The sequence below is a fragment of the Leucoraja erinacea genome, chromosome 3 (assembly GCF_028641065.1).
Source record: "Leucoraja erinacea ecotype New England chromosome 3, Leri_hhj_1, whole genome shotgun sequence".
NCBI classification, from domain to species: Eukaryota; Metazoa; Chordata; class Chondrichthyes; order Rajiformes; family Rajidae; genus Leucoraja; species Leucoraja erinaceus.
This window is the reverse complement of record NC_073379.1, coordinates 39,000,412-39,023,896: the sequence shown is the minus strand read 5'-3', so window position 1 is coordinate 39,023,896 and position 23,485 is coordinate 39,000,412. Positions and strand designations below refer to the sequence as shown.

Here is a 23,485-nt window from a genome sequence, read left to right as displayed (position 1 = left end):
ATCTTCAACATACAGATCTCCACACAACTGAAAACAATTGCATTTAAGTGATATATCATCCATTGTTCAGGCATGTAGTTATGATCATCTTTTTTCTTATTAGTTAATCCTAAATGATATCTCCTGTAATTTCAGATGTCAACAGTGGGTCCAGAATACTCATCGACAAGATCTCCTGCACCGAACTGCAGAGTATCTGTCAAATAACTGCCGTCTTATGTACATTGTGTGAAATTGTGATTTGTTAACTGCACAAAACTAATGCAAATGGCGATATATTTATTATTGTATCTACGTTGGACATTTTGCTCTTTGGTGTCAGAACGCGGGGTGGGAGATTGCAACCTTCACGTGGTCCGCCCTGTTTCGACAAATGCAATCAACCCGGTGTGCACAGTCAAATAAGATCAAATAGAACAAGTTGTCCTACAACTTTAGGCTGTGCACGCCATACGCAATAAGAAGAAGAAGAAGTGTCAGAACGCAGTCTGAAGAAGGCTTCCGCCCTACAACGTCACCTATTCCTTTTCTCCAGAGATGCTGCCTGACCCACTGAGTTACTCCAGCATTTTGTGTCTATCTCTGTTTAGATTGGACTCGTGGGTGGAGATTGCGGCTGGTCTGGTGATCTAGAACGAGGGCCGAAGTCTCAGAATATGGGTCATGATATTTAGTAATGAGACAAGGAGCAGTTTCTTCACTCAAGGGCTGGGAATCTTGGAATTCTTTATCGCGTGAGATGGTGGAAGTCGAGCCCTTGAAAGGAGAGATATTTTTTTTCAAATACGAAAAGGATGAAGGATAATGGAGAGAATGTGGGAATAAGGTGTTGAGTTGCAGGATCAACAATAATCTTACTGATGGTGGTGTGAACTTAGATGGCTTATCCTTGCTTCTATTTCTTACAGAGACACAGCACGGAATAAGGCCCTTTGGCCCACCGCGTCCGCATTGACCAGCGATCCCCGCACACTAACACCATCCTACACACACTAGGGACAATTTACACTTATACCAAGCCTACAAACCTGTATGTCTTTGGAGTGTGGGAGGAAACCGAAGATCTGGGAGAACACCCATTCAGTCACGGGGAGAATGTACGAACTCAGTACAGACAGCACCCACTGTAAGGCAGCAACTTTACTGCTGCACCACCATGCCGCCCTTAATCTACTAGGGCACTAGGTTACAATAAACTTCCTACATATTCCAGGAATGCATCTCATAAAAATGGGAGAGGTTTAAATGCATTGTAAAATCTGCTCTCAGTTTCCTAGATCGGTATTGCTCTAATGGCCTCTTTGTATCATTTTCTTTGATTTAAACCATCCATTGTTTTGCATTTAGATTTTATTTTTCCCCTGTGGATCACAAGGCACTGTTTGTTTCAGGGGTGACTCTAATCTCCAGCGTAATTTGACAAGACAGCCAAGAGGGCAAACACAGGCAGTTCAGAGCTGCTGCCTGTATCGCATGAGAGAACAAGAATGAGACCAACTTGTTTTTTGCAGATCATCAACCCCTGACTGATGTTATCAATGCCGATGGTGACTCAAGGAGACTCAACCAGGTGGTGGTTTACAAAGGTCCATGCCCATTGTTCCTCATGGCATACCACCAGCCTCAACAGATCACCTAGTCATAGTCTCACAGCGTAGAAGCAGGCCCTTCAGCTCAACTTGCCCACGCTGGCCAACATGTCCCATCTACACTAGTCCCACATGCCTGCATTTGGCCCATACCCCTCTTAACCTGTCCTAACCATCAAATAACCTAACAGAACTGTCATATGAGGAAAGATTTAAAAGACTAGGCTTGTATTCACTGGAGTTTAGAAGGATGAGGGGATATCTTATCATATTGTTTACAGTGTACTATGTTTACAGATTCTGTTGTGCTGCTGAAAGTAAGAATTTAATTGTTCTATCTGGGACAAGCTAGATGCAGGAAATTGTTCTACATGACAATAAAACACTCTTGTTAGATGCAAGGGGATCTTATAGAAACATCTAAATGAATAAAAGGACTGAACAAGCTAGATACAGGAAAAATGTTCCCAATGTTGGGCGAGTCCAGAACCAGGGGCCACAGTCTTAGAACAAAGGGGAGGCCATTTAAGACTGAGGTGAGAAAAAACTTTTTCACCCAGAGAGTTGTGAATTTGTGGAATTCCCTGCCACAGAGGGCAGTGGAGGCCAAATCACTGGGTGGATTTAAGAGAGAGTTAGATAGATCTCTAGGGGATAGTGGAATCAAGGGATATGGGGAGAAGGCAGGCATGGGTTATCGAATGGGGCTGATCTGCCATGATCACAATGAATGGCGGTGCTGGCTCGAAGTGCCAAATGGCCTCCTCCTGCACCTATTTTCTATATTTCTAGAACACTCATCCAGCAATCCTCGAGCCCACCAGCTCATCCCGTAGTCAATTCATCAGCTTTTCCATAAGAACTTCCATCAGTTCTTCAAAAAGAATGACAATCAGCCAATCTCGATTACCCTCAGCCCATCAAGCAGCCCCTTAATTCGCACAGAAGTCTGAACTATTGAATGCTCACTGCATCTCTTTCCATGTCAGCAAGTTAATATCCAGCTGCATGAACCATGTGAAAAATGAATAAATAGATGCATGTGGTGCAGTGATTTGTGCAGCACTATAGGCATGGAGACCAAGAGGAGTTCACCATTGAACGGAGTTTGAACGGGGGACTTGAGGCCTCCGACCGAGGAAGAACAAAAGGAAGGGACTTGAACTTTATTTCGCCTTCCATCACAGTGAGGAATGTATAGGAGTCACTTTGGTGAATGTCCGTATTAAAATGTGTTTTTGAGTGCTGTTGCTTTTAATTGTATGACTGACCTGGCCAATGAAATTCCTCGTATATTGCAAAACATACTTGGAAAATAAAATCTGATTATGATTCTGAAAAGCCTTTCCCTTCCATACTCTTTCCTCTCTTTGATCTTTTTGCAGCTGACTGCCTTTCTGTACTTGTTGCAAGAGATTGTCGCGGCATCCAGCATCCTCGGAGAATGTAGAATTAAAGGCAGAGGCAATGCCAGTTTTAAAGATGGTTATTTGCCTCAAGATTGGGCTATTGTATCTCCAGAACCACCCCAGAGGCTCTGGGGGACACAAGGTTCAAGAGGGAACACAAAAAGCCTAATTAGGAAGAATAGTAAGAGTAAGATTTTCAATTAAAATACTGTGATTGATGGAAACTTGCCTTTAAATTGGTTCCTGGATGAAACCCTGATGGTTCTCACATTGTCTCTTTAAATTTACTCTCCTTTTCACACTTGCATTAAAACACACAGCCACCGCCATTCACAGTGATACTGCCCGGCAGTCTCATAATTACAGTCAACACAGCTACCTTGACAGCCACACAAAATGATGTAAATAAAAATTGTTTTCCTTGTTTAAGAAGTTCAATTTAGAATTATTTGAAATTGTGGGGGTTGGTACAAAATACTGTTGACCCACAAATGTGTTGCTATGAGACATTCACATTTAAAAAATCCATGTCTCAAAAAAAGCAAGAAGGTGCCCATGTTATTTGACCAACTTATCAGATAAATTTAAATATGTAGCTATGTACGCATTAGTTTTGCTCCTAATTCCCTTTTCCAAATCATTAATATATATGGTAAACAGTTGCGGCCCCAACACCAAGCCTTGCGGCAAAAAAATCCAGAAGATTAGTCAAACATGATTTCCCTTTCATAAATCCATGTTGACTTGGACTAATTATTTTACTGCTATCCAAATGCCCCATTATTACATATTTTATAATTGACACAAATACGTGGGAGGATAAGCTGTCAGTAAAAACATGCCCAGGCAGTCCACATCTACTTACATCTCTGCTCTAAAGTTGCTCATGGGCAGGGTATCTCTCTGAAGAGGAGCAGAGTGTGAGAAAGAGAACAGCTGGACCAACACTGGAGAACAGAGTGCAGCCCTGAATAAGGTTTAGCTGGAAATCTACCATCTGGAAAAATATCATTTCAAAGGACTGACTTGTAAGACCAATACTTCTGGAGCTACTCTCAACAGTTTGGTCAGCCTTCTTTCCGCCTCTTGTCATTACTTATTGGTCCCTCTTTGCCTGCCATTCTTGGAAATATTTCACAGCGCCGGCGACCCCAGGTTTGATCCTGACTACGTGTGCTGTATGTACAGTTTGTACGTTCTCCCCGTAACCTGTGTGGGTTCACTCTGAGATCTTTGGTTTCCTCCCATACTCCAAAGACGTACAGGTTTGTAAGTTAATTGGCTTGGTAAATTATCCCTAGTGTTAATGTGTGGGGATCACTGGTCGGCACAGACCCGGTGTGCCGAAGGACCCGTTTCCCCGCTGTATCTCTAAACTAAATAAAAAAAACTAATGTACATATTTTCTTGGTTTCTACTTTTGTGTTTATTACCAATTCCCCTCCACACACATTGACTCACACACATGGACACACACATGGACACACACACACTGGCACCTCTGGTTATATTCCAAATTTGCATTGAGGAGCAGCAATATTTCACTGTCTAACAAAAGGTCCTGACCCAAAACATCTGCAGTTTCCTTGTTTCTTCAGCACGATGGCTGCACTCGCCAATGGTCTGTCTTCGTCTTTTTTCCTTCGTTGTGTTTTTAGTTTGTTATAATATGTATGTTTTAGTTCATCTTTAGTTTTGTATTAGGTGGGGGAGACTTTTCTTATCTCTGCCCTCGACAGAGATGCAACTTTTTCTGTGTCGTATCTTCATCCGCACTGCAGCCTAACATCGTGGAGTTTGCGGCCTCTTGCTAGGGGGTCTAAAACTGTGGAGCCTGTGGACTTGTAGCATCTTGGAGAGGACGATCACTTTGCCAGGGGTCGGCCTTTGGTGCTCCACCCTGTGGGAACTGTAGACTTTAACATCACGGAGCTCATGGTCCCTGGTTAGCGACCGACTTTTGAGTACTCCAAGCCCCAGGGGTTAGACCCCGCAGTGCGGGAGCTTCCGACGTGGGAGCTCGGCTGCGGATGGTTCGATACCCCCAGTCGCAGGAGGAAAGAAGACTTTATTGCCTTCCATCACAGTGAGGAATGTGGAGGAGCCTCTGTGGTGGACGTAAATGTCAAGTTTTTATGTAGTTGTGTATCTTGGTTTTTTTTTAATATATGACCACGGCAAACCAAATTCTTCGTATGTTGCAGAACATACTTGGCTAATAAATTATGAATATGATTATGTATTTCAAGTGTTCTGGGAAACATCTAAAATGTGCTGACACTTGGTGATGGTAACTGTTTACTAATATTTTTGATAATGTACCTTTGAGCTGCCAGCCTATCTGAGCTTTATTTTTGTTTGCTGTTATTTCACTTGCAAGTTTGTGCAAGCTATTTTCCTGTCCATCGCTGCAGCTTTTGGTTAACTTAAAAGTACCAGCCCAGCTGTAAAAGTGGTAGGTGCGACACGGTGGCGCTGCATTAGAGCTACGACCCTGCAGCGCCAGAGGCTCGGGTTTGATCCTGACTACATAGAAAATAGGTGCAGGAGTAGGCCATTCGGCCCTTCGAGCCTGCACCGCCATTCAATATGATCATGGCTGATCATCCAACTCAGTATCCTGTACCTGCCTTTCTCTCCATACCCCCTGAACCCTTTAGACACAAGGGCCACATCTAACTCCCTCTTAAATATAGCCAATGAACTACGGGTGCTGTCTGTACGAAGTTTGTACGTTCTCTCTGTGTAGGTTTTCTCCAAGATATTTGGTTTCCTCCCATACTCCAAATACATACAGGTTTGTAGGTTAATTGTCGTGGTATGAATTAAATATTTTCCTAGTGTGTGGGATAGTGGTCGTGTGTGGGTATTGGTCCGGACTCGGTGAGCCAAAAGGGCCTGTTTCCTCACTATATCTCTAAACTAAAATTCCAGTAATTTTTATTATCCTCATGATCAGCAATAAAAAATTGGCAGATTTCAGCTCCTTTCATTAGATTTCTGCTGGTTACAAGCACTTGGGTTTATCAAGACCCAATATGTTTTCTGATTATTTAATAATGGTAAAAACATTTTTTTCACTCGTCTAATACACCATTTTGTCAAATTCTTGTTCAGTGTGGATAATTAAGTCTACTGCGCCATTCAATCGTGGCTTACTCTTCACAGTAATGAGGCACTATGATGATCATTTGGCGGCACTGGGCCTGTACTTGCTGGAGTTTAGAAGAATGAAGGGAGACCTCATTGATACATACAGAATAGGGAAAGGCTTGGATAGTGGATGTTGAGAGGATGTATCCACTAGTGCAAGAGTCTAGGACTAGAGGTCATTGACTCAGAATTAAAGGACTTTTAGGTAGACCAGGAGAAATTTCTTTAGTCAGAGGGTGGTAAATCTGTGAAATTATTTGCACCATAAGGTGGTGGCCGTGAGTGGATATTTAAGGCAGAGATAGAGATTTTTGATTAATACAGGTATCAGAGGTTATGGGGAAAAGACAGAATGGGGTAGGAGGGAGATAGATCAGCCATGATTGAATGGCGGAGTAGACTTGATGGGCCAAACGACCTAACAGTTTCAACCTCAGACTAATAATGTGCAGTTTCGAAGATGTTGTTAGCATTTCTAAATATTCCCATTTATCACAAAACAATGGCCCAATCTCCTCAAATATTTTGGGAGGTGGAGATGGTGCCTGATGAACTAAGTTATGGAATGAAAAAGTACAAATGTTGGCTGCTTTCCCAAGGGATTACAAGACAGCCGTAGACTTGCTAAAATGATCAAAATGGACTAATTAAGCAGCAAAGTTGTAATGGCGTGGCCTTTTGGGACTGGAGGTCTGCAGATGGCACTAACGTGTGTGGTATCATAGACAGTGAAAATTGTTATCAAAAACAACAGCAGGATCTAAATCAGTTGGGCAAATGGTCTGATCAATAGTTAATGGAATTTAATCCAGAAAAGTGCATAGTTAATTTTTTTGAAGATATTTGAGGATATGGTTGGTTAAATAGACAATGGCAGTGGTACATTTAGAACTTCAGAAGGTATGTGATTAGTGTAGTATACTGCTGGCTATTGAGAATTGGCTGACAGGCTGAAACCAAGGATTGGGAGTAAATAGGTGGGGTAACACAGGTCTTCTTCAACTAGTTGGATGAGGCAGCCAAATATCGCACTTCCAGTTTTACTGATGATACAAAACATGGGAAATGTTTGAACAGTGAGAAAGATGTAAAGAGTTTTTAAAGGGATAGAAACAAGCTGAGTGTGTGGGCCAGAACACAACAGAAATAATATAATATGGGCAATGTGAAGTCATTTACTGTTGCACACAAAACAAGTTTAAATTGCTTTATTGTTGTGTACACTGATTTACAGTGAAAAGCTTTTATTTGCATACTATCGAATTAAATCAGGTAATACTGTACATAAATACAATCAAGCCATACACAAGCACCTTACGTAGAGAGAGGAGAAACATGCATAGTGCAGCATACAGTTTCTCAACATTGTGGCATAATCGTTTCTGAGAAAAAGTCCAATGTTCACAATGATGTTGGTTGGAAATTAGGAAAGTTATCTTAGCTTCTGGAAGGACCATTCAGAATTCAAATAACAGGGGAAGAAGCTGTTCCTGAGTCTGAAGGTATACACTTTCAGGCTTTTATATCATATCCTCTTTGTGGTGGAAGCAGGGAATAGTGGAAATGACAAGGGTGGAAAAGGTCTTTGATTATGTTGGCTGCTTTCCCAAGAGAGCGAAGTGTAGATGGAGTTAATGGTGGGAAGTCTGGCCCGTGTGCTGGAGAGATCCACAACTCTGCAATATCTTGTGGTCTTGGGCAAAGCTGTTCCCAAACTAAGTAGTGATACAACCCGGCAGTACGTTTTCTACAGTTCCAACTGCAGATGTTGGTAAGAGTCTTTAAATTAATGTCAAATATCCTGAGGAAGTAGAAACAATGGTATGCTTTTTTGGTGATGATGGAATTCAGGGACTCATATTATTTCCATTCATCTAAATCCATTCTGTGCTTTAACCCAATAAGGCGGTTTCAATGATGTCAATGTACAAATTGGAAGTCTGGACCATTGTCCTGGTGATTCCAGCTACCATCATCATAATGAGCTGCCCGATGGTACTGCAGACTGCTGTAGCGGTGATCTGGAGGATGAAGCGTACCACCACCATCTTGTTGGAGGGAGCAATAAGAAGCAGGATCCATCCATTCCTTTCAGAATACTTGAGATTATTTTCAACATGGCATCAATCTCTAATGGTTAGGGCACTGCCTCGTACTCTGGATCAAACCCAGCTGTAAAAGATAGAATAGTTTATGGGCCATTCTTTGGAAACCAGATGGCATCACATAAAATAATACATTAAAAAATTATGGTATGATTAATGTTATTCATTGCTATTTTCTCACCGACAGAACTAAAATGCATGTCTGCTAAAGATATGAACATTCTAGCGTTTTAAAATTCACAGGGTTTGTGAGATAAAACTGAGTTATGAAAAAGAGGTTCGTGAGGTCACACACATGACCAGTCATATTTGACCTCTGACCCTAAACAAACATTGTCAGCATAGCATAAAAATTTCTCTAGAAAAGATTCGAAAACAATATGACCAAGATGCCCCATCTCAACTAGTCCAATTTGCTTGCATTTAGCCCATATCCCTCTAAACCTTTCCAATCCATGTACCTGTCCACATATCTTTTGCACTATAGGTTGTAGGTGAGAGGGGGAAAAGTAATAGGGAACTGAGGGGCAAGTTTTTCCACTTAGAGAGTGGATGGTATAAAGAATTTGTATTTGAGTTTGTATTCAAATACTTTCAAGTATTTGAGGGACAATAACAATATTTCAAAGATACTTGGACAGGTACATGGATAGAAAAGAATTAGAGGGATATGAACCAAACGCAAGTAATGAGACTAGTTTAGATGGGTCATCTTGGTTGACAGGGTTAAGTTGGGCCAAATGGCCTATTTCTGTGCTGCATGACTCTTTAGAAAGTATTGTTAGCTGGTGCAAAGAAATAGGACATCCAGACAAAATAAATGTAAATGGCAGACTTGGGGAATACATTTTGTCTGGTGATTTTTAAAAGACTGTCAGTGAGGAATACATTACTCTTTTTGGTAGCTCTTACCAGAGGCTTTATTGGATTGAGCGAGGGAAGATTGCAGATGCTCTGGATCTCCTCAGGCAAGACGGCAACTGTCAGTGTGCAAATTGGCCATGTTAAGCTCATTGGCCCACAGAAAGTCCATGATAGCTAAGATCTGAGAGCACGGGTCCATCAATCTTTAATAAAGAAAAAAGTTTAAAAACAAAATCAACAGTAAAGGCATCTAAATTAAACATTTTTTTAAAATTGAAAAATCTATTTTTGAATGTAAATGTTAGCACTTACATAGACGACTGGTAACTTCTGCTTACCCAAGACAGCATAGGAGGGTTGAGGAGGAAGGTTACTGGGAGTGGAGGTCCTCCGTATCCATTGGTGAAATCGGAGACAGAGACAGAGGCAAGGGCACAAGAGAGAGTGAATTAGTTTAGTTTAGAGATTCAGCACAAAAACAGGCCCTTCGGCTCACCGAGTCTATACAATAACGATCCCCGCACAGTAACACTATCACGCACTGGAGCAATTTATAATTTTACCGTACCCAATTAACCTACAAACCTGTACACCTTGAGTGTGGGAGTTAACTGAACATCTCAGAAAACCGACACAAGTCACGGGGAGAACGAACAAATTCCATAGAGAGCCCCCGTAGTCAGGATCGAACCTGGGTCACAGCTACTGCACGGTCCTTGACAGATCTGGGTCAGGATCCAGTGGCATGGAGTACAAGACGACTGGGGACCTTTTTCTGCTGCAGCCTTCATCTGCCTTCCCAGCCGTTGTGACACTCCACTAAAGTCAGCCATCATCCTCCGCCTGTTCCACCAATGAGGTCTTGGTTGAATTGTTCTTAGCAGGGACCTCCCCTTCGACCATACCACCACGGGTGGCCATAGCAGTAGCATACCTCCATACGGCATTGCTCTCAAGATTGCAGGACCACACAACCATCTCCACCATGACAATCCACGGACATCCTATTATGTTTAAGTTAACATACACTGATCAGTTATATTGCTTGTGCGACAGCGAGGTGACATCATTAGCTTCAAACCAGGGGTAATTTTGTAAACTTTCTTCAAGCGATCCATCAGATTCTCCATCACTCGTTCTTCAGTCAATCCATTACAAAAGTCTCAAACTCCTGCTCGATTTAATACCCAAGCCATTTAAAACATGTAAGTTATAGCTACTGAAGAGGCATTGCATCCATCTCAAAACAATATATGGATCCATCGCTAAAACAGCATCACACAAGAACAAGCCTTAACATATAGGAACTACAGATTCTGGTTTAAACAGGTGTCGCATTCTGCATTGTCAACTAACATTGGCACATGCTCCTCTTCATCTTCCCTCCGACCTCTGGCCCACACCGAGGGGCCATCTTCGCAAACCTCCGGAACCCACCATGGGCCCGTCTTCAGCTGTCGAGTCCTCTCTGGGATGGCACCATCCGTCTTCCTCGCTCCCTGAGGGCCCAGCACACTCTCTTTAACCGTCTCGCTTGGCTGACGAAAGTGGGTCATTTGTCGTAACTCTTTGCCTCCTGCTCCTATTCATTTTCTCTCCAGCTGACGAATCTTCTCTTGGATGGCACACATTGATCTCTTCAACATCCTCGCTTGTGTTTCCCACTAATAAGCAGCGCAGTTGTGATGCTCATGATCTCGTTTGGTCCTGGCTGGGTCTTTTCCTCCCCGTTATCACTGGTGCTGTCTTTAGTTCGGTGTTGAATTGGTGATGGCTCCATCTTCAATCAAAAAAATGCATCATTCCTGGAGATTCTGCCTTGCTAGCAGAGTCCTCCCAGAGCTGGTTAGGCTATTTGCCATTTTCCTTCTGGCTTTGCTCTAATGGTGAATCCAATGACACTGCGAAGAGGAGACCAGCTTGGTTCCCCATCGACGTTAGCTCCAGCTACTTCTGGTCAGTTGTGATTCCTTGGTTTCCGAGTGCCAATCCATGGTAGGGTTCTAATGCTTCTGTTCCTCCCCTGTATGTTTATTCCTCATTTTGTCCAGTGTTGACTTAGGTGTGACTTCTGTCCTGTGACAAAGATAGGCTTCATTACCAGAGATTTCTTGGCATACAGGTGTCGCGTTCTGCAATTACCATTGGCACTTGCTCCTAGTCGCCTTCTCTCCATATAACCATTACAGCACGGAAACAGGCCATCTCGACCCTTCTAGTCCGTGCCGAACACATAATCTCCCCTAGTCCCATATACCTGCGCTCAGACCATAACCCTCCATTCCCTTCCCATCCATATAACTATCCAATCTCCAACCTCCAGCACCCACCGAGGGCCTCCCTTGGGCGGATCCATCCATCATCCTCGCTCCCTGAGGGCCCAACTCACTCCAACCATCTTGCTTGGGTGACAAAAGTGGATCATTTGTCGTAACTATCTTTGCTTCTTGCTTTTCTTCATCTTCTGTCCGGCACCCACCACAGTAACGTCCAACATCCGGCACCCACCGTGGGCCCATCTTTAGCTGCTGAATCCTCTCTTGGACGACACAACTCTCTTCAACGTCCTTGCATGTGTTGCCCACCAACAAGCAGCATCATTTATGAAGCTCATGATTTCCTGTTTGGTCCTGGATGGGTCTTTTCCTCCTCGTCATCACTGGTGGTTTCTGTTGTTCAATGTTAAATTGGTGATGGCTCCATCTTCAGTCAGAGATGGATCATTCCAGGAGATTCTGCCTTGCTAGCAGAGCCCTCCCAGAGCTGGTCAGGCTATTTGCCATCTTTCTTCTGGCTTTGCCCTTCTGGTGAATCCAATGACACTGCAAAGAGGAGTCCAGCTTGGTTCTCAATCATAGTTACCTCCAGCTACTACTGGTCAGTTGTGATGCCTTAGTTTACACAGTGACAATCCGTTGTCAGGTTCTGATGCTCCTGTTCCTCCCATGTATGTTCCTTCCTCATTTTGTCCAGTGTTGAATTGGGTGTGGGTACTGTCCTGTTACAAGGATAGGCTTCTTTTCCAGAGATCCCTTGGCTTTCAGTGATCCTGTTCTGCATTTGTCATAACTACCATTGGCAGATGCTTATCTTCATCCTCTCCATCCTCCTGCACCCACCGAGGGCCCCGTCTTCATCTAACCTCTGGAATCCACCATGGGCCCGTCTTCAGCTGCCAAGTCCTCTCTTGGACGGCTCGAATAACTTCTCCATGTCTTCCAACTCACCTCTTCACAACCTACTTTCCAAGCCAAACTCAACCTTTTCCTCTGGTTTTACATAGACCATTACCAACCCTAAAACCTCTCAGGTCAGGCACTAGATGCTGGCACAGTTTTTATCAAACACCATTCACACACCAACCGTGTCCCATCGATCGCGAGCAAGCATTATGAAGTCTCTAATGTTAAAAGATTTTCTGAAATCTTTAAGTCATTTTACAATCACCAGTAGCCTTTATTGCAGCATCAAATGTTTTGTTGAGATAATAAAAATTAAACATGCAAATCACAATATATCCAATGTATGTCAATATAACAACTACTTTCTATGTTAGTTATTGCTTAGCATGTGCTTTTTGACTGTAGAATTGGTGAGGGCTCCGTTCATTGGTAAAAAGATGCATAATTCCTGGAGCTTCTGCCTTGGAGCAGAGCTGGTCAAGCTATTTGCCATTTTTCTTCGGGCTTTGCCCTGATGGTAAATCCAATGGCATTGCAAAGAGGAAGACAGCTAGGTTCTCCATCGACGTTAGCTCCAGCTAATTCTGGTCAATCGTGATGCCTTGGTTTTCCCAGTGACAATCCATGGTAGGGTTCTGATGCTTCTGTTCCTCCCCTGTTGGGCGGCTCCATCTGTCTTCCTCGCTCCCTGAGGCCCAGCTCACTCTCTTAAACAGTCTTGCTTGGGTGATGAAAGTGGGTCAATTGTCGTAACTATCTTTGCTTCGTGCACCTCTTCTATCCGGCACCCACCGCGCGGTAAGGTCCAACCTCCGGCACCCACCGCAGGCCCGTCTTTAGCTATCGAATCCTCTTTTGGACGACACAATTTGCTCTCTTCAACGTCCTTGCCTGTGTTTCCCACCAACAAGCAGCGTCAGTTATGAAGCTCACGATCATCTGTTTGGTCCTGGATGGGTCTTTTCCTCCTCGTCATCACTGATAATTTATTTTCTTCCATGTTAAATTGGTGATGGCTCCATCTTCAGTCAAAGAAGCATAATTGCTGGAGATTCTGCCTTGTTAGCAGAGTCCTCCCAGCGCTGGTCAGGCTATTTGACGTTTTTCTTCTGGCTTTGCCCTTCTGGTGGATGCAATGACACTGCAAAGAGGAGTCCTGCTTGGTTCTCAACCAACGTTAGCTCCGGCTACTTCTGGTGAGTTGCGATGCCTTGGTTTTCCCAGACACAATCTGTAATAGGATTTGATGCTCCTGGTCCTCCCATGTATGTTCCTTCCTCATTTTGTCCATTTGATTTGTACCTGTGTCCTCTGACAAAGATAGGCTTCATTACCAGAGATCCCTTGGATCACAGGTGTCGTGTGCTGCATTTTTCGTAATTACCATTAGAATTTGTTCCTAGTTGTCTTCTCTCCGACCTCCGGCACCCACCGAGGGCCCGTCTTCAACTGCTGACTCCTCTCTTGGGCAGCTCCATCCATCTTCCTCGCTCCCTGAGGGCCCAACTCACTCTCTTTAACCATCTTGCTTGGGTGACGAAAGTGGGTCATTTGTCGTAACTATCTTTGCTTCTTGCTTTTCTTCATCTTCAGTACGGCCCCTGCCATGGTAACGTCCAACCTCCGGCACCCACCGAGGGCTCGTCTTCAGCTGCGGAATCCTCTCTTGGACGACACAACTTGCTCTCTTCAACTTCCTTGCCTGTGATTCCCACCAACAAGCAGCGTCAGTTATGAAGCTCATGATCTCCTGTTTGGTCCTGGATGGGTCTTTTCCTCCTAGACATCAATGTTTTCTTTCATTCAGTGTTAAATTGGTGATGGCTCTATCTTCAGCCAAAGATGCATAATTCCTTGAGATTCTGCCTTGCTAGCAGAGTCCTCCCAGCGCTGGTCAGGCTATTTGACATCTTTCTTCTGGCTTTGCCCCGATGGTGAATCCAATGACATTGCAAAGAAGAGTCCGGCTTGATTACTCATCGACGTTAGCTCCAGTTACTTCTGGTCAGTTGTGATGCCTTGGTTTTCCCAGTGACAATCCATGGTAGGGTTCTGATGCTTCTGTTCCTCCACTGTATGTTTCTTCCTCATTTTGTCCAATGTTGACTTGGGAGTGACGTCTGTCCTGTGACAAAGGTAAGCTTCATAACCAGAGATCCCTTGGCTTACAGGTGTCGGGTCTGCATTTGTCGTAATTACCATTGGTACTTGCTTCTAGTTGTCTTCTCTCCAACCTCCGGTACCCACCGAGGGCCTGTCTTCAGCTGCAGAGTCCTCTCTGGGACAGCTCCATCCGTCTTCCTCGCTCCAAGGGCCAGCTCACTCTCTTTAACCATCTCGCTTGGGTGACGAAAGTGGGTCATTTGTCCTAACTATCTTGGCTTCTTGCTTTTCTTCATCTTCAGTACGGCACCCGCCATGGTAACGTCCAACCTCCGGCACCCACCGAGGGCCCGTCTTCAGCTGCGGAATCCTCTCTTGGACGGCACAACTTGCTCTCAACATCTCTCTTGTGTTTCCCACTAACAAGCAGCGCAGTTGTGATGCTCATGATCTCCTGTTTGGTCCTGGCTGGGGCTTTTCCTCCCTGTTATAACTGGTGCTTTCTTTAGTTCGGTGTTGAATTGGTGATGGCTCCATCTTCAGTCAAAAAGATGCATCGTTACTGGAGATTCTGCCTTGCTAGCAGAGTCCTCCCAGAGCTGGTCAGGCTATTTGCTATTTTTTCTTCTGGCTTTACCTAATGGTGAATCCAATGACACTGCATTAGGGTTCTGATGCTTCTGTTCCTCCACTGTATGTTCCTTCCTCATTTTGTCCAGTGCTGTGACAAAGATAAGCTTCATAACCAGAGATCCCTTGGCTTACAGGTGTCGGGCTCTGCATTTGTCGTAATTACAATTGGCACATGCTTCTGGTCGTCTTCTCTCCAACCTCCGGCACTCACCGAGGGCCCGTCTTCAACTGCTGACCCGTCTCTTGGGCGGCTCCATCCATCTTCCTCGCTCCCTGAGGGCCCAGCTCACTCTCTTTAACCATCTTGCTTGGGTGACGAAAGTGGGTCATTTGTCGTAACTATCTTTGCTTCTTGCTTTTCTTCATCTTCAGTACGGCACCTTCCACGGTAACGTCCAACCTCCGGCACCCACCGAGGGCCCGTCTTCAGCTGCGGAATCCTCTCTTGGACGACACAACTTGCTCTCTTCAACTTCCTTGCCTGTGATTCCCACCAACAAGCAGCGTCAGTTATGAAGCTCATGATCTCCTGTTTGGTCCTGGATGGGTCTTTTCCTCCTAGACATCACTACTATTTTCTTTCGTTCAGTGTTAAATTGGTGATGGCTCCATCTTAAGTCAAAGATGCATCATTCCTGGAGATTCTGCCTTGCTAGCAGAGCCCTCCCAGAGCTGGTCACGCTATTTGACATCTTTCTTCTGGCTTTGCCCTTCTGGTGAATCCAATGACACTGCAAAGAGGAGTCCAGCTTGGTTCTCAATCATTGTTAGCTCCAGCTACTTCTGGTCAGTTGTGATGCCTTGGTTTACACAGTGATGATCCGTTGTCTGGTTCTGATGCTCCTGTTCCTCCCATGTATGTTCCTTCCTCATTTTGTCCAGTGTTGAATTGGGTGTAGGTTCTGTCCTGTGACAAGGATATGCTTCATTACCAGAGATCTGTCTTTCAGGTGTCCTGTTCTGCATTTGTCGTAACCTCCATTGGCAGATGCTCCTCTTCCTCTTCTCTCTGTCCTCCGGCACCCACCGAGGGCCCGTCTTCGTCCAACCTCCAGTACACACCGAGGGCCCGTCTTCAGCTGCTGAATCCTCTCTTGGACGGCACACCTTGCTCTCTTTAACCTCCTCGCTTGTGTTTCCCAACAACAAGCAGAATCAGTTGTGATGTTCATGCTCTCCTGTTAAGTCCTGGCTGGGTCTTTTCCTCCTCCTCGTCATCACAAATGCTTTCTTTTCTTCAGTGTTGAATTGGTGATGGCTCCTTCTTCAAGCAAATAGCTGCATAATTCCTGGAGATTCTGTCTTGCTTGCAGAGCCCTTTCAGAGCTGGTCAGGCTATTTGACATCTTTCTTCAGGCTTTTCCCCGATGGTGAATCCAATGACACTGCAAATAAGAGTCCAGCTTGGCTCCCCATCTACGTTAGCTCCAGCTACTTATGGTCAGTTATGATGCCTTGCTTTTCCCAGTGACAATCCATGGTAGGGTTCTGATGCTCCTGTTCCTCCCATGTATGTTCCTTCCTCATTTTGTCCAGTGTTGACTTGGGTGTGCCTTCTGTCTTGTGACAAAGATAAGCTTCATAACCAGAGATCCCTTGGCAAACAGGTGTCGCGTTCTGCATTTGTCGTAATTACCATTGGCACTTGCTTTCTAGTCGTCTTCTCTCCGACCTCTGGCACCCACCGAGGGCCCGCCTTCAGCTACCGAGTCCTCTCTTGGGCGGCTCCCACCAACAAGCAGAGTCAGTTATGATGCTCATGATCTCCTGTTTGGTCCTGGATGGGTCTTTTCCTCTTCGTCATCACCGGTGGTTTCTTTTCCTCCGTGTTGAATTGGTGATGACTCCAACTTCAAGCAAGTAGATGCATCATTCCTGGAGATTCTGTCTTGCTTGCATACTCCTTTCAGAGTTGGTCAGACTATTTAACATCTTTCTTCTGGCTTTGCCCTGATGGTGAATCCAATGACATTGCAAAGAAGAGTCCAGCTTGCTTCCACATCGACGCTAGCTCCAGCTACTTCTGGTCAGTTATGATGCCTTGGTTTTCCAAGAGACAATTTGTGGTAGGGTTTTGATGCTGCTCCTCCCATGTATGTTTTCCCCTTGGTTATTTCCGCTTCCTTTTGTCTAGTGTTGACTTGGATCGGGTGTTTGTCCTCTGACAAGGATAGGCCTCATTACAAGAGACCCCTTGGCTTTCAGGTGTCCCATTCAGCATTTGTTGTACCTACCATTGCCACAGGCTCCTCTTCTTTATCTTATCTCCGACACCCACCGTGAGCCCGTCCTCAGCCGCAAAGTCCTCTATTGGACGACAATGTAGGCTTTTCTCACCCCTCGACTGCCCACCTCACTCCCTTTAACAATTCAATGAAAGAAAGGCTTATTCCTCACTTTGTATTGCAGCTAGATAGATTAATTATGATTCTTTCTACCCAGCCTGAAGAACAAATACTGGTCTAAATTACACTTGCAGTGTATGTAAGTAAGCAAATAGAGAAACAAGGCATCCAAACAAAATAAAATGCAAATTGCAGCTCTCGCTGTTGACTCTTAAAAGATACTCAGCAACCTGACAATCATTCTCTCCAGGTTCAAGAACAACACCTTTCCACCAACCATCAGTTTCTTGAACCACATTGCACCAGCAACGCATTTCAGAACCGAAAGCACATTACTACTCAATTTTGCATTATGCTCATTATTTGGATCATCCATCAAAATAGCCGAAGCACTCTCAATTAACCAAATGCATCCGTCAACCATTTGGCTGTTAGATTTCAAAGAACTTCAACCTCCTCTACTTTATGTTCCTGCGCTTTTTAGGTCAAGCAAATCTTGGGGCGACAGTTCTCTTTCATGAGTCGAATAACTTCTCCATGTCTTCCAACTCACCTCTTCACAACCTACTTTCCAAGCCAACCTCAACCTTTTCCTCTGGTTTTACATAGACCATTACCAACCCTAAAACCTCTCAGGTCAGGCACTAGATGCTGGCACAGTTTTTATCAAACACCATTCACACACCAACCGTGTCCCATCGATCGCGAGCAAGCATTATGAAGTCTCTAATGTTAAAAGATTTTCTGAAATCTTTAACAGTCATTTTACAATCACCAGTAGCCTTTATTGCAGCATCAAATGTTTTGTTGAGATAATAAAAATTAAACATGCAAATCACAATATATCCAATGTATGTCAATATAACAACTACTTTCTATGTTAGTTATTGCTTAGCATGTGCTTTTTGACTGTAGAATTGGTGAGGGCTCCGTTCATTGGTAAAAAGATGCATAATTCCTGGAGCTTCTGCCTTGGAGCAGAGCTATTTGGGTCAGGCTATTTGTCATTTTTCTTCGGGCTTTGCCCTGATGGTAAATCCAATGGCATTGCAAAGAGGAAGACAGCTAGGTTCTCCATCGACGTTAGCTCCAGCTAATTCTGGTCAATCGTGATGCCTTGGTTTTCCCAGTGACAATCCATGGTAGGGTTCTGATGCTTCTGTTCATCCCCTGTTGGGCGGCTCCATCTGTCTTCCTCGCTCCCTGAGGCCCAGCTCACTCTCTTAAACAGTCTTGCTTGGGTGATGAAAGTGGGTCAATTGTCGTAACTATCTTTGCTTCGTGCACCTCTTCTGTCCGGCACCCACCGCGGTAAGGTCCAACCTCCGGCACCCACCGCAGGCCCGTCTTTAGCTATCGAATCCTCTTTTGGACGACACAATTTGCTCTCTTCAACGTCCTTGCCTGTGTTTCCCACCAACAAGCAGCGTCAGTTATGAAGCTCACGATCATCTGTTTGGTCCTGGATGGGTCTTTTCCTCCTCGTCATCACTGATAATTTATTTTCTTCCATGTTAAATTGGTGATGGCTCCATCTTCAGTCAAAGAAGCATAATTGCTGGAGATTCTGCCTTGTAGCAGAGTCCTCCCAGCGCTGGTCAGGCTATTTGACTTTTTCTTCTGGCTTTGCCCTTCTGGTGGATGCAATGACACTGCAAAGAGGAGTCCCGCTTGGTTCTCAACCAACGTTAGCTCCGGCTACTTCTGGTGAGTTGCGATGCCTTGGTTTTCCCAGAGACAATCTGTAATAGGATTTGATGCTCCTGGTCCTCCCATGTATGTTCCTTCCTCATTTTGTCCATTTGATTTGTATCTGTGTCCTCTGACAAAGATAGGCTTCATTACCAGAGATCCCTTGGATCACAGGTGTCGTGTGCTGCATTTTTCGTAATTACCATTACAATTTGTTCCTAGTTGTCTTCTCTCCGACCTCCGGCACCCACCGAGGGCCCGTCTTCAGCTGCAGAGTCCTCTCTTGGGCAGCTCCATCTATCTTCCTTGCTCCCTGAGGGCCCAACTCACTCTCTTTAACCATCTTGCTTGGGTGACGAAAGTGGGTCATTTGCCGTAACTATCTTTGCTTCTTGCTTTTCTTCATCTTCAGTACGGCACCTGCCATGGTAACGTCCAACCTCCGGCACCCACCGAGGGCCCGTCTTCAGCTGCGGAATCCTCTCTTGGACGACACAACTTGCTCTCTTCAACTTCCTTGCCTGTGATTCCCACCAACAAGCAGCGTCAGTTATGAAGCTCATGATCTCCTGTTCGGTCCTGGATGGGTCTTTTCCTCCTAGACATCAATGTTTTCTTTCATTCAGTGTTAAATTGGTGATGGCTCTATCTTCAGCCAAAGATGCATAATTCCTTGAGATTCTGCCTTGCTAGCAGAGTCCTCCCAGCGCTGGTCAGGCTATTTGATATATTGCTTCTGGCTTTGCCCTTCTGGTGAATCCATTGACACTGCAAAGAAGAGCCCAGCTTGGTTCTCAATCATCGTTAGCTCCAGCTACTTCTGGTCAGTTGTGATGCCTTGGTTTACACAGTGACAATCCGTTTTTGGGTTCTGATGCTCCTGTTTCTCCCATGTATGTTCCTTCCTCATTTTGTCCAGTGTTGATTTGGGTGTGGGTTCTGTCCTGTGACAAGGATATGCTTCATTACCAGAGATCTGTCTTTCAGGTGTCCTGTTCTGCATTTGTCGTAACCTCCATTGGCAGATGCTCCTCTTCCTCTTCTCTCTGTCCTCCGGCACCCACCGAGGGCCCGTCTTCAGCTGCTGAATCCTCTCTATTACGGCACACCTTGCTCTCTTTAACCTCCTCGCTTGTGTTTCCCAACAACAAGCAGCGTCAGTTGTGATGCTCATGCTCTCCTGTTAAGTCCTGGCTGGGTCTTTTCCTCCTCGTCATCACTAGTGCTTTCTTTTCTTCAGTGTTGAATTGGTGATGGCTCCATCTTCAAGCAAGTAGATGCATCATTCCTGGAGATTCTGTCTTGCATGCAGACTCCTTTCAGAGCTGGTCAGGCTATTTGACATCTTTCTTCTGGCTTTGCCCCGATGGTGAATCCAATGTAATTGCAAAGAAGAGTCCGGCTTGATTACTCATCGACGTTAGCTCCAGTTACTTCTGGTCAGTTGTGATGCCTTGGTTTTCCCAGTGACAATCCATGGTAGGGTTCTGATGCTTCTGTTCCTCCACTGTATGTTTCTTCCTCATTTTGTCCAGTGTTGACTTGGGAGTGACGTCTGTCCTGTGACAAAGATAAGCTTCATAACCAGAGATCCCTTGGCTTACAGGTGTCGGGTCTGCATTTGTCGTAATTACCATTGGTACTTGCTTCTAGTTGTCTTCTCTCCAACCTCCGGTACCCAACGAGGGCCTGTCTTCAGCTGCAGAGTCCTCTCTGGGACGGCTCCATCCGTCTTCCTCGCTCCCTGAGGGCCCAACTCACTCTCTTTACCCATCTTGCTTGGGTGACGAAAGTGGGTAATTTGTCGTAACTATCTCTGCTTCTTGCTTTTCTTCATCTTCAGTACGGCACCTTCCACGGTAACGTCCAACCTCCGGCACCCACCGAGGGCCCGTCTTCAGCTGCGGAATCCTCTCTTGGACGACACAACTTGCTCTCTTCAACTTCCTTGCCTGTGATTCCCACCAACAAGCAGCATCAGTTATGAAGCTCATGATCTCCTGTTTGGTCCTGGATGGGTCTTTTCCTCCTAGACATCACTACTATTTTCTTTCGTTCAGTGTTAAATTGGTGATGGCTCCATCTTAAGTCAAAGATGCTCATTCCTGGAGATTCTGCCTTGCTAGCAGAGCCCTCCCAGAGCTGGTCACACTATTTGACATATTTCTTCTGGCTTTGCCCTTCTGGTGAATCCAATGACTCTGCAAAGTGGAGTCCAGCTTGGTTCTCAATCATTGTTAGTTCCAGCTACTTCTGGTCAGTTGTGATGCCTTGGTTTACGCAGTGATGATCCGTTGTCTGGTTCTGATGCTCCTGTTCCTCCCATGTATGTTCCTTCCTCATTTTGTCCAGTGTTGAATTGGGTGTAGGTTCTGTCCTGTGACAAGGATATACTTCATTACCAGAGATCTGTCTTTCAGGTGTCCTGTTCTGCATTTGTCGTAACCTCCATTGGCAGATGCTCCTCTTCCTCTTCTCTCTGTCCTCCGGCACCCACCGAGGGCCCGTCTTCGTCCAACCTCCAGTACACACCGAGGGCCCGTCTTCAGCTGCTGAATCCTCTCTTGGACGGCACACCTTGCTCTCTTTAACCTCCTCGTTTGTGTTTCCCAACAACAAGCAGAATCAGTTCTGATGCTCATGCTCTCCTGTTAAGTCCTGGCTGGGTCTTTTCCTCCTCCTCGTCATCACTAGTGCTTTCTTTTCTTCAGTGTTGAATTGGCGATGGCTCCTTCTTCAAGCAAATAGCTGCATAATTCCTGGAGATTCTGTCTTGCTTGCAGAGCGCTTTCAGAGCTGGTCAGGCTATTTGACATCTTTCTTCAGGCTTTGCCCCGATGGTGAATCCAATGACACTGCAAAGAAGAGTCCAGCTTGGTTCCCCATCTACGTTAGCTCCAGCTACTTATGGTCAGTTATGATGCCTTGCTTTTCCCAGTGACAATCCATGGTAGGGTTCTGATGCTCCTGTTCCTCCCATGTATGTTCCTTCCTTATTTTGTCCAGTGTTGACTTGGGTGTGCCTTCTGTCTTGTGACAAAGATTAGCTTCATAACCAGAGATCCCTTGGCAAACAGGTGTCGCGTTCTGCATTTGTCGTAATTACCATTGGCACTTGCTTTCTAGTCGTCTTCTCCCCGACCTCTGGCACCCACCGAGGGCCCGTCTTCAGCTACCGAGTCCTCTCTTGGGCGGCTCCCACCAACAAGCAGCGTCAGTTATGATGCTCATGATCTCCTGTTTGGTCCTGGATGGGTCTTTTCCTCTTCGTCATCACTGGTGGTTTCTTTTCCTCCGTGTTGAATTGGTGATGACTCCAACTTCAAGCAAGTAGATGCATCAATCCTGGAGATTCTGTCTTGCTTGCAGACTCCTTTCAGAGTTGGTCAGACTATTTGACATATTTCTTCTGGCTTTGCCCTGATGGTGAATCCAATGACATTGCAAAGAAGAGTCCAGCTTGCTTCCACATCGACGCTAGCTCCAGCTACTTCTGGTCAGTTATGATGCCTTGGTTTTCCAAGAGACAATTTGTGGTAGGGTTTTGATGCTGCTCCTCCCATGTATGTTTTCCCCTTAGTTATTTCCGCTTCCTTTTGTCTAGTGTTGACTTGGATCGGGTGTTTGTCCTCTGACAAGGATAGGCCTCATTACTAGAAACTCCTTGGCTTTCAGATGTGACATTCAGCATTTGTTGTACCTACCATTGCCACAGGCTCCTCTTCTTTATCTTATCTCCGACACCCACCGTGGGCCCGTCCTCAGCCTCCAAGTCCTCTATTGGACAACAATGTTGGCCATTCTCACCTCTCAACAGCCCCCCTCGCTTCCTTCAATAGCCTTTAACAATTCAATCAAAGAAAGGCTTATTCCTCACTTTGTCTTGCAGCTAAATAGATTAATTATGACACTTTCTACTCAGCCTGAAGAACAAATACTGGTCTGAATTACACTTGCAGAGTATGTAAGTAAGCAAATAGAGAAATAAGGCTTCCAGACAAAATAAAATGCAAATTGCAGCTCTCGCTGTTGCTTCTTAAAAGACTCAGCAACCTGACAATCATTCTCTCCAGGTTCAAGAACAACATCTTCCCACCAACCATCAGATTCTTGAACCACATTGCACCAGCAACACATTTCAGAACCAAAAGCACATTACTACTCACTTTTGCATTATGCTCATTATTTGGATCGTCCATCAAAATAACCGAAGCAATCTCAATTAACCAAATGCATCCGTCAACCATTTGGCTGCTAGTATTCAAAAAACGTCAACCTCCTCTATCTTCTCTGCTTCATGTTCCAGCGCTTTTTAGGTCAAGCAAATCTTGGGGCGGCAGTTCTCTTTAATGAGTCTAATAACTTCTCCATGTCTTCCAACTCACCTCTTCACAACCTACTTTCCAAGCC

General features: G+C 45.0%; 1 long non-coding RNA gene across 1 annotated transcript; it reads right to left on the bottom strand.

Moving 5' to 3' along the window:
• Positions 1–6,485: 6,485 nt before the first annotated feature.
• Positions 6,486–11,379, bottom strand: LOC129695495 (uncharacterized). Its single transcript, XR_008723172.1, has 3 exons — positions 9,433–11,379; positions 9,169–9,323; positions 6,486–8,323 (listed from the first exon to the last, which is right to left on the bottom strand). It is a non-coding gene; the product is annotated as an uncharacterized LOC129695495 (long non-coding RNA).
• Between the last annotated feature and the right edge of the window lie 12,106 nt (positions 11,380–23,485).